Raw genomic sequence first — 10575 nt, 5'->3', positions numbered from 1 at the left:
GCGAGGATGTGGGGAAAAATGTACACTCATACATTACTGGTGGGACTGCAAATTGGTGCATCCAATATAGAAAACAGTATGGAGATTCCTTGGAAATCTGACAATGGAGCCACCATTTGACCCAGCTCACCCTCTCGTCGGTCTATACCCAAAAGACTTAAAAACAACATACTTCAGGGACACAGCCACATCAATGTTTATAGCAGCACAATTCACAATAGCTAAACTGTGGAGCCAACCTAGATGCCCTTCAGTGGGTGAATGGATAAAAAAAAATGTGGCATATATACACAATGGAATTTTACTCAGCATTAAAAAAGAACAAAATCATGGCATTTGCAGGTAAATGGATGGCATTGGAGAAGATAATGCTAAGTGAAATTAGCCAATCCCAAAAAACAAATGCTATATGTTTTCTCTGATATAAGGAGGCTGACTCATAGTGGGGTAGGGATTGGGAGCATGGGAGGAATAGATGAATTCTAGATAAGGCAGAGGGGTGGGAGGGCGCGGGGGGTTAGCAAGGATGGTGGAATGTGATGGACATCATTATCCAAAATACATGTATGAAGACACGAATTGATGTCAACATACTTTATATACAACCAGAGATATGAAAAAATTGTGCTGTATACTTGTAATAAGAATTGTAATACATTCTGCTGTCATTTATTTTTTAAAAAATCAATAAAAAAACAAGACTCTTCTTAATGCAAAAATAAAATAAAATAAAAATACAAAAAAAAATGACACAGAACCTAGAAGACATAAAAGGAAATGTGGATAACTCTGACTACACTGAGATTTTAAAAACCAACATGGCAGGTCTGGGCCTGCTTCTCTGCCTCGTAGAGTTCTGGCCCCTGGACACCGGTCCTGTCAACTAGTCCACGGAGGTATCCTTTCCTGCGTGCTTCAGGCCCCACACTGTGGCCACCTCCGAGATTGCTGTGGGGCTATCGGAAGCCCTCCACCCTCCCTACCAGCATTCCGAGTTCCATGGTAACATCTGGGAGGGAAATGGTCGTGTTTTTGGTGCCCACTGAAGTCACTGTGATCTTGTTAGATATCGAAGGTACCACAACCCCGATTGATTTCGTGAAGGACATTTTATTTCCTTACATCAAAGAAAATGTTAAAGAGTATCTGCAGACACATGGGGAAGAAGAGGAGTGTCTGCATGATGTCAATCTTTTGAGGCTGAAGAAGATGCCCACCTGGATGGGGCTCTTCCAATCCCTGCAGCATCTGGAAATGGGGTCGATGAACTGCAACAGGTAATCCAGGCCATCGTAGATAATGTGTGCTGGCAGATGTCTCTGGACCGAGAAACCACAGCACTCAGACAACTGCAGGGCCACGTGTGGAGGGCAGCATTCACAGCTGGACACATGAAAGCAGAGTTCTTTGAAGATGCAGTTCCAGCCATCAGGAAGTGGAGAGAAGATGGAAGGAAGGTGTATATCTATTCTTCTGGAAGTGTAAAGGCTCAGAAACTATTATTTGGGCATTCTACAGAGGGAAATATTCTTGAGCTTTTTGATGGTCACTTTGATACCAAAATTGGACACAGTGGAGAGTGAGAGTTACAGAGAGATTGCAAACAGCATTGGATGCTCAACCAACAACGTCTTGTTTCTAACAGATGTTCCTCTAGAGGCCAGTGCAACAACGTCTTGTTTCTAACAGATGTTCCTCTAGAGGCCAGTGCTGCTGAGGAAGCAGGTGTGCATGTAGCTGTGGTGGCTAGACCTGGCAATGCAGGATTGACAGATAATGAGAAAACTTCCTACAGCCTCATCACATCCTTCAGCGAACTCTACCTCAGCATGGAGGAAGACTTCCATAGAAGACCAAACTGTTTCTCAGAGTTGTCCCCCTAATGTCTAGTTTTATTCTAATGGCAAAGTAACTTACTTCTATACGTACATATGTATGCAAGTATATGTATGTGTATGCTCATGAATTTTCATGGGCACATAAGTGAGGGGAAAAAAGTCTTAAGTTCAGTGAAGAGACTTATTTAAAGATGCTCTATATGTAGAAATAGTTTGAGACCCTAACACTAACCCACAATGAGGACAAAGTGTAGTTGATAGAAGAATACGGATCAAATGTGTTATGACTATCAAATCCTATACCAAAATGGGAACTTAGTTTTGAAAATTATTCAGAGTCCTATTATTTTAAATACTGGAAATACTTCAGAGACATTCTTAACAATTCATTGCCCTTGTTTAATGGTGAGTTAGAAGAGTTACAAGAGCTGTATTTCATATTTGCCTCCCTTGGTATAAAAGATAAAGATATTTGTTTCTGCTCCAAAAGAGCAAAATAAGGAAAGAAAATTCACCTGAGTCTTGATCAGTAAAGTATATTGTTACTGAAGAAGAAACTTACTAATCATGTGGCACCCATAGCCGGCACTTGCCTTATCAATGAAAAACGTATGCAGATATAACAGCTAAAAACGAAATGTGGTTCTTAATGTCCAACAAAATGATTATAATTCTGCTGGTTGTTACCAGTTGCCTTTCTAATTTTATCTTCACACAGTTTAAGAATATATATTAATTGCTACTTTCTATTTTTTAAAATAAAGTTTTGCTGAAATTAGTTCATAACACCCAGAAGAGCCCTAATATGTAATATTTTCCTCTTAAATGTGAGAAATGTAAATTTTATAGCAGCATTATTTATCCTGGTTCAATTCTTAGGATTCCAAGGCAGTTTTATGTTGTGATTAATAAAAGCATTCTCTTCTTTCAGTTTAAAAAAAAACAACATGGAAAAAAATCCATAAACAACACCAAAATACAATTAGAAAAAAAGATTTATAATGCCTATTACAGATTAGGTTGAATTTACTTAATGTGCCAATTAAGTGACTTATCAATAAGACCCCAAAATAAATAGGAAAAGTGAGCAGAGAATATGAATAAATGGTGCAAAATATGCAAATAGGCATATACAAATGAAAGAAAGTTCAACTTTAGTCATTAGAGTTGTAGCTCAGTGGTAGAGCACTTGCCTAACATATGTGAGGCCCAGGTTCAATCCTCAGCACCACATATAAATAAATAAAAATAAAAATATAAAAATAAGTTATTGATTAAAAAATGGATATCACTTTTCTACTTGATTATCAATGAGCAATTAGATAGCAATATATTGGTGAAGGTGGAGAAATAAATACTTTCATGTGTTCCTTGTGGAATAATCAATTGGTACAATAACTAGAAGAGCTACATGCTAATAACTAACAAAATAACAATTTCCAATGCATACACCCTTGACCTAATAATTCTACATATGCCAGATAATCTATGGGCAAGGGTTTTTATTACAGTGTTGATATAACAGGTGAAGATCATAAACAATTTAAAAGCCCTTACTAGGGGACTTGTTAAATAATTATGGCATCTGCATAAACAGACATATGATGCAATCCTGGTTTTAAGAAAGGAGGTTTTCTCCATAGTAAAAAGGCAGAGTAGCATAGTCCGCAGGCTGCACAACATAATGGTTTAAAACATAGGCTTGAGGGGCTGGGATTGTGGCTCAGTGGTAGAGCTCTCGCCTAGCATGAGCGGGACCCGGGTTCGATCCTCAGCACCACATAAAAATAAAGGCATTGTGTTGTGTCCAGCTACACCTAAAAAAAAACAAAACAAGAAAAAAAAACATGGGCTTGGGATCCACATTATCTCAGTCTAAGTCCTGTTCCTACTTAGTGGCTATGTGATCGTGGGCAATTAGCCAATGTCTTTGTGCCTTCGTGGTGATAATAGTACCTATGCAACAGGGTTATTATATTGAATGAATTAAGATTTCTTTACTGCCATGAAATGGTTTGGGGTAGATAATAAATGCTAAGGGTTTGTTGAAAGACTAAAAATACAGTCATGTAAAATGATTTCCAGCATACATTACTAAACAGAAGAAAACATATGCATAATTGTTTGGGGACCCTGCTGGTATTTTGTGAATGAAAAATCATAACATGTACACGTGCATGATATTTTGCATATAGTTGGATCTTTTTTTATAATTTCTTAGTTGTAAATGGACACAATACCTTTATTTAATTTATTTCCTTAATGTGGTGCTGAGAATCAAATGCGATAGGCGAGCGCTCTACCACTGAACCACTACCCCAGCCCCAGTTGGATATCTTTGTAAGAGAAATATGGACCTCATAAAAGCTATTACCTCAGATTGGCTCAGTGGTAGAGTGCTTGCCTAGCGTGTGTGAGGCACTGGGTTCAATTCTTAGCACCACATTTATACAAACAAATCAATAAAGGTCCATCAAGAGTGAATAAAAAAATGTGGTATATATACACAATGGAATATTACTCAGCAATAAAAGAGAATAAAATCATGGCATTTGTAGGTAAATGGATGGAGTTAGAGAAGATAATGTTAAGTGAAGTTAGCCAATACAAAAAAAAAATGCCAAATGTTTTCTTTGATATAAGGAGGCTGATTCATAGTGGGATAGGGAGACCATGGGAGGATTAGACGAACTCTAGATAGGGCAAAGGGGTTGGAGGGGAAGGGAAGGGAGGGGGCATGGGGTAATTAATGATGGTTGAATGTGATGATTATTATTATCCAAAGTACATGTATGAAGACACGAATTAGTGTGAATATACTATGTATACAACCAGAGATATGAAAAAAATTGCTCTATATATGTAATAAGAATTGTAATGCATTCCGCTGTTATATATAAATTTTAAAAAGAACAAAAATAAAGGTCCATCAATAACTTTAAAAAAAAGCTATCGCCTCTGGGTCTTTGTTGTCCTCCCACCCTGGTATTGGGGATCAAACACAGGACTTAGCACATGCTAGGTCAGTGCTATACCCCTGAAGTACATCCCAAGCCTGTCCCTGGGTAAGTTTTGAGGTGGAGGGGCATAGTACATTTCTATATACTTTGTATTTTGAGCCAGATATTTCATATTTTTAAAGTGAACACCTAAAATAGTTAAGAGTATGACAATATGGAATATTTGTATAATTCTATATTAAATGAGACCAGCAATATATAAAAACCATAGATTCCCCAATAATATAGTTCCTTCAGCAAATTGGCAAAGATTTGAACATAGAAAGACTCTTTGGGGTTTTTGTTGTTTTCTTTCTTTTGAGTGTTTTCCAGGGATAATAACAATAACGAGGATGATGTCCACTCTTCTTAACTAAACAAATCTAGACATTCTTTTTTTTAAATGGCTTCATGGAGGTATACTTGACAAGATGGTATATATTTCAGGTGTACAAATTGATGTAGTAGTAGTCACATGCCTCAAGGTTTTGGTCAACCTCAGATCACAGATACACTGGTGGTCCCATAAGTAGACATCACCTAGTGACGTTGGAGCCTTCTTAGTCTATGTAAGTACCCTCTACAGTGTCCACCCTGGGACACATTTATCAGCAATGTCCCTTTCATTAAGCAACACATGACTGTACACATACTCCTTTTGATACAGTGAAGTTAATTAGTATATTCAGCACCTCACAAAGTTACCATTTTCTTTATTCTTTTTCTTAAACTTTTTTTAGTTGTAGATGGACATGATACCCTTATTTAATTAATTTATTTTTTTATGTGGTGCTGAGGATCAAACCCAGTGCTTCACACATGCGAGGCGAGCACTCTACCACTGAGCCACAACCCCAGCCCTTCTTTATTCTTTTTTATTGTTTGTCCCTCTTGGCAGATTTCAAGGATCCAATACAGTAAATACAGTATTGTGTATTATAGCATCTTATAGTTAAGCTTTCAGTCCTCCTTCATCTTGCAGATCTGAAAATTTGTATTCTTTGACCAACAAATTCCATTCCCTTCCCTTGGATCCTGGCACCCACAGTACTCGTTTTCTATGGGATTGACTAGTTTAGATTCCACCCGTAAGTGAGATCCTGCTGTATTCATTTTTCTGTGTCTGGCTTACTTTTACGCAGTATAACTTACAGTTTCAGTTACAGACCTCCAGTTTCATCCATTGTATGCTTGTGCACAGGCTTATGCATACATATGTGCATAAATATGTGTATATAACATCTATTCATCCATCAACGTTTAGTTTGTTTTCATATCTTGATTATTATTGATAATGTTGCAATAAACATAGGAGTGCAGACACTACCTCTTTGAGATCCTGATTCCAATTTTTTTTTTATTTTTAATAATATAGGTTGAGCTCCCTAATTTAAAAAGCTGAAATCTGAAATGCTCCAAATCCAAAAACTTTTTGAGCAATGACGTGATGGCACAGTGGAAATTCCCACCCATGACTTCATAGTTGCAGTCAACAGGCAGGCACACCGAAAATATTGTCTAAAATTGCCTTTAGTCGACATGTATAAGGTATATATGAAATGTAAATGAATTTCATGTTTAAATTTTGGAACCATCACCAACATATCGCATTACATCTATGCAAATAACCAAAAATCTGAGAAAAATCTGAAACACTTCTAATCCCAAGCATTTTGGATAAGGAATATTCAATCTGTACCCAGAAAGGAGTTTACTGGATCATATGGTAGTTCTGTTTTTTAATTTTTTGAGGACCTTCCATACTATTTTCCATAATAGCTGTACCAATTTATATTCTCAAAGACAGTATGCAAGATTCCCCTTTCTCCGCATCCTTGCAAACATTTATCTTTTTTATAATGGCCATCATAACAGGTGTGAGGTAATGTCTCATTATGATTTAGATTTACATTTCCCTGATGATTAGTAAAGTGAAACACTTTTTCATGTAGTCATTAGCCATTTCTATGTCTTCTTAGGAAAAATGTCTATTGAGGTCCTTTGCCCGTGGTTTAAGTGGATTTTTTTGCTGTTGAGCTATAATTTTTGTATCAATCTCTTATCTAATATATGGTTGGCCAATATTTCCTTCCATTCCATGTATTGGGTAAAAACTCTTAGGTTCCTTTGCTCTACAGAAGTTTCTAGTTTAATCCCACTTGCCTATTTTTTGCTTTTGTTGCCTATGTTTTGGGAATTTTAAAAAAAAAGTCATTGCCAATACCAATGTCTATATCTGTTTTCATCTAGTAGTGTTTTGGTTTCAGATCTTACATATAAATGTTTAATCCACTTTGAGTTGAATATTTTTTACATGATGTAGAAGAGGGTCCAAGTTCATTCTTATTCATGTGAATATTTTCCTAGCACCATTTATTGAAGAGAGACTATGCATGTTCTTGACACCGTTATCAAAGACTAATTGACCTTGAATGCAGATTTATTTCTGATCTCTCTATTTCATTCCATTGCTCTACTTGTCTGTTTTAATGCTAGTACAATATGGCTTTGATTACTGTAGATGTAAAATACATTTTGAAATAAGGGATGATAATGTCTCACACTCTGTTTTGCTCAAAATTATCTTGTCTATTCTGAGTCTTTCATGCTTCTATATGAATTTTAGAAATGTTTTTCCTATTTCTGCAAAAAAAAAAAAGCAGGCACACTGAAAATATTGTCTAAAATTGCCTTTAGTTGACATGTATAAGGTATATATGAAATTGGATCCTGGCACCCAATTGGGGTTTTGATAGGATTGCATTTGAATCTGTAGATGACTTTGGTTTGTATGGACCTTTTAATGATACGTGTTCTTCCAATTTGTGGATAAGGATTTCTTTCCATTTGTTTGTGTCGTCTTTAATTACCTTCTTCTTTAATTACCTATTTTATACTTTCCAGTGTACAGATCACTCAACTTTTCAGTAAAGTTTGTTTCTGAATAATTTTTTTCATTTTGTGGTTATTATAAATGAGATTTTTTTCCTTTCATTTCCTTTGCTAGTAATTTGGTGTACAGAAATGTCATAGACGAATGTATGTTGACTTTGCATCCTGCAAATTTACTATTTATTAGTTTTAATAATTTTATTATTGTGATTGTTGAGAGTTTAGGGCTTTTGCCACAGTCTGGCTGGGCACAAAATCACGAGCCACTCACAGCCTTGTAGATTCAAACAGCAATTCTTTATTCCCAAACTCACACCGGCACTCTACACACGTTCTGGGGGGAAATCCACATTCTGGGCAAAATCCCAAATACTCTCTCAATCCCGTGAGAACTCAATGGGAACTCAAGGAGCAGGCACGCCTGAGGCAGCAGGATACGCCCTATTCCCAGCAGGGTACACCTTAAACCTGGAACCGCCCTAAACCCAGATTGTCCTAAACCGGGAACGCCCTAAACCGCCCCCCCCCCATCTGCCCTAAACCCGGATCCGCCCTGGTCCTTGAGCAAGGTCACCTTACATGCAATGTCACTGCAAATGACCTGGGTCATGCCATGCGTCATTCTTACTTAGCAATGGCCCTCCTAGATATTTCCTTTAGGGCTTCAAGTATGATGATGTCAGCTGCAAACAGATAATTTTATTTTTTCTTTCTAATTTGGATGTCTCTTCATCCCTTGTTTGATTGCTCTGACTAGAATTCCAGTGCTATTTTGAATAGAAGTGGTGGAGAGTGGGCATTCTTGCTTTGTATTAGATCTTAGAAGAAAAGATTTTGAGTATGATGTTAACTGTGGAATTAATTGGATTGAGGTGTTTTATTCAGTTTTTTTTTTTTTTGTTTTTTTTTTTTTGCTGCTGTAAGTGCCCTCTCTCTCACAAGGGACAAAATATATATCCCAAAGGCATGTCCCCATTGACCCATCTCCTCCAACCACACTCTACCTGCCTATAGTTACCACCCAGTTAATCCCAGATAAATATACTGGTGAAGTTAAGGCACTCAGAACCCAGTCATTTCACCTCGAAACTCTCTTGCATTGTCTCACCTATGAGCTTTTGAGAGATAACTCATGTCTAAATCATAGTATGAAGTAAGTTTATACCTACTTTATGAATGGATATTGTTTTGTTAATTCTTTTCCTGTATCTACTGGGGGTGATCATGTCGTCCTGATCTTTAATTTTTAATCATGTGGTCTTTCATGTTGATTGACATTCATATGTTGACACAACCTCATATCCCAGGGATAAATCTCTGAGTCACGGTGTGTGATCCTTTCAGTGTCGTGTGGAATTTGATTTACCAGCATTTTATTGAGGATCTTTGCAACTAGATTCATGAGAAATATTGGCTGTAGCTTTCCTTCCTTGTGCTGTCTTTATCTTTAATGTCAGGGTGAGTCTAGCCTCAGAAAGAGTTTGAAAATATTCTTCTATTTTTTTTAGAAATGTTTAAGAGATAAGTATTTATTTTTGAATGTTTGGTAGAATTTACAGAATCCATTTATTCATGGACTTTCCTTTGTTGAGAGGTTTGTTTTATATATATATATATATTTTAGTTGTCAATGGACCTTTATTTTTATTTATTTATATGCGGTGCTGAGATGAGAACCCAGTGCTAGGCAAGCACTGAGCCACAATCCCAGACCCTTTGTCGGGAGGCTTTTGATTACTGATTCAATTTCCTGATTTGTTTTTCTGTTCAGGCTATTACTTCTTAACTCATCCATCTTTTCTTTTGGTTACCATATGCATGAAATGTATTTTCTATTCCTTTACTTTCACCTTATGTGAACCTTTAAATTTAAATATATTGTGGAAATCTGATCACTTGGTTGTTGTTTTAAATCAATTCAGCCATTCTATGCTTTCTGATCTGGGGAATTTAATATATTCATATTTAAAGATTATTTGATTTTTATAATGATTTGATTTTTGGAATCATTTACTCTCATTGTTTGATTTTTGTAATCATTTACTCTGATTTTTGTAATCACTTACTTTCATTGTTTTCTCATTATTTTCATTATTTTGGTTTATCTACTCTACATTTTGTCTTTGTGGCTATCATGAGACTTGCATAAAATAGTTAAACCATCTCCTTTAAATTGATAAAAACTTAATTTCAATTACACATAAAAACTCTGTATTTTCACTCACCCTCCACACTTTTGTGACTTGTTCCAAAGTCAGTTTATTTAATTTGTATGGTGTATCCATTAACAAAAATTTTACTAGTGTCTTTATTTTACAGAATGATGGGTCTCATTGAGGCACATCTGTACATGCACATTTCCGCCTGACCATTATTCCCCTGGGCCACCTCTACTAGACCTTCTCCTTTCCCCCTTCTTTTTCTTTAATAGTTTCCCTTATACTTTTATGTCATATTTTCGCCCCTAGATTCCTCATATGAGAGAAAATATATAAGACTTTTCTGAGTCTGCTTTATTTCACTTAACCTGCTGATCTCTAGTTCCATCCATTTTTCTTCAAATGACATGATTTTGTTCTCTATGACTGGATAATATCCCATTGTGTGAATATACCACATTTTTCTCTATCCATGAATCAGCTGACAGGCATCTAGGCTGATTCCATAATGCAGCTATTAATAGTGCACTGATAAAATTAGCATGCCGATTTGGGAAAAATGGAGGAACTTTGGGCAAATGAGAACAGGAGATGGTGGAATGAGATGGACATCACTACCCTAGGTACATGGGTGACTGCACATAGGTTGTGAAACTATGGTGTACAACCAGAGAAGTGAAAAGTTGT

The 10575-nt window shown here is 36.4% G+C and overlaps 1 pseudogene across 1 annotated transcript; it reads left to right on the top strand.

Annotated features, from left to right (window-relative positions):
* The first annotated feature begins 971 nt into the window (after window positions 1-971).
* Window positions 972-2091, top strand: LOC107155991 (annotated as a pseudogene). The gene is made up of 2 exons (XR_001505285.2): window positions 972-1659; window positions 1704-2091. The product of XR_001505285.2 is annotated as an enolase-phosphatase E1-like (transcript).
* The last annotated feature ends 8484 nt before the right edge of the window (window positions 2092-10575 follow it).

This window comes from Marmota marmota, unplaced genomic scaffold, assembly GCF_001458135.2.
Source record: "Marmota marmota marmota unplaced genomic scaffold, marMar, whole genome shotgun sequence".
In the NCBI taxonomy this organism is placed as follows: Eukaryota; Metazoa; Chordata; class Mammalia; order Rodentia; family Sciuridae; genus Marmota; species Marmota marmota.
The sequence above is the reverse complement of the archived record's forward strand: the minus strand, read 5'-3'. Positions and strand labels throughout refer to the sequence as shown.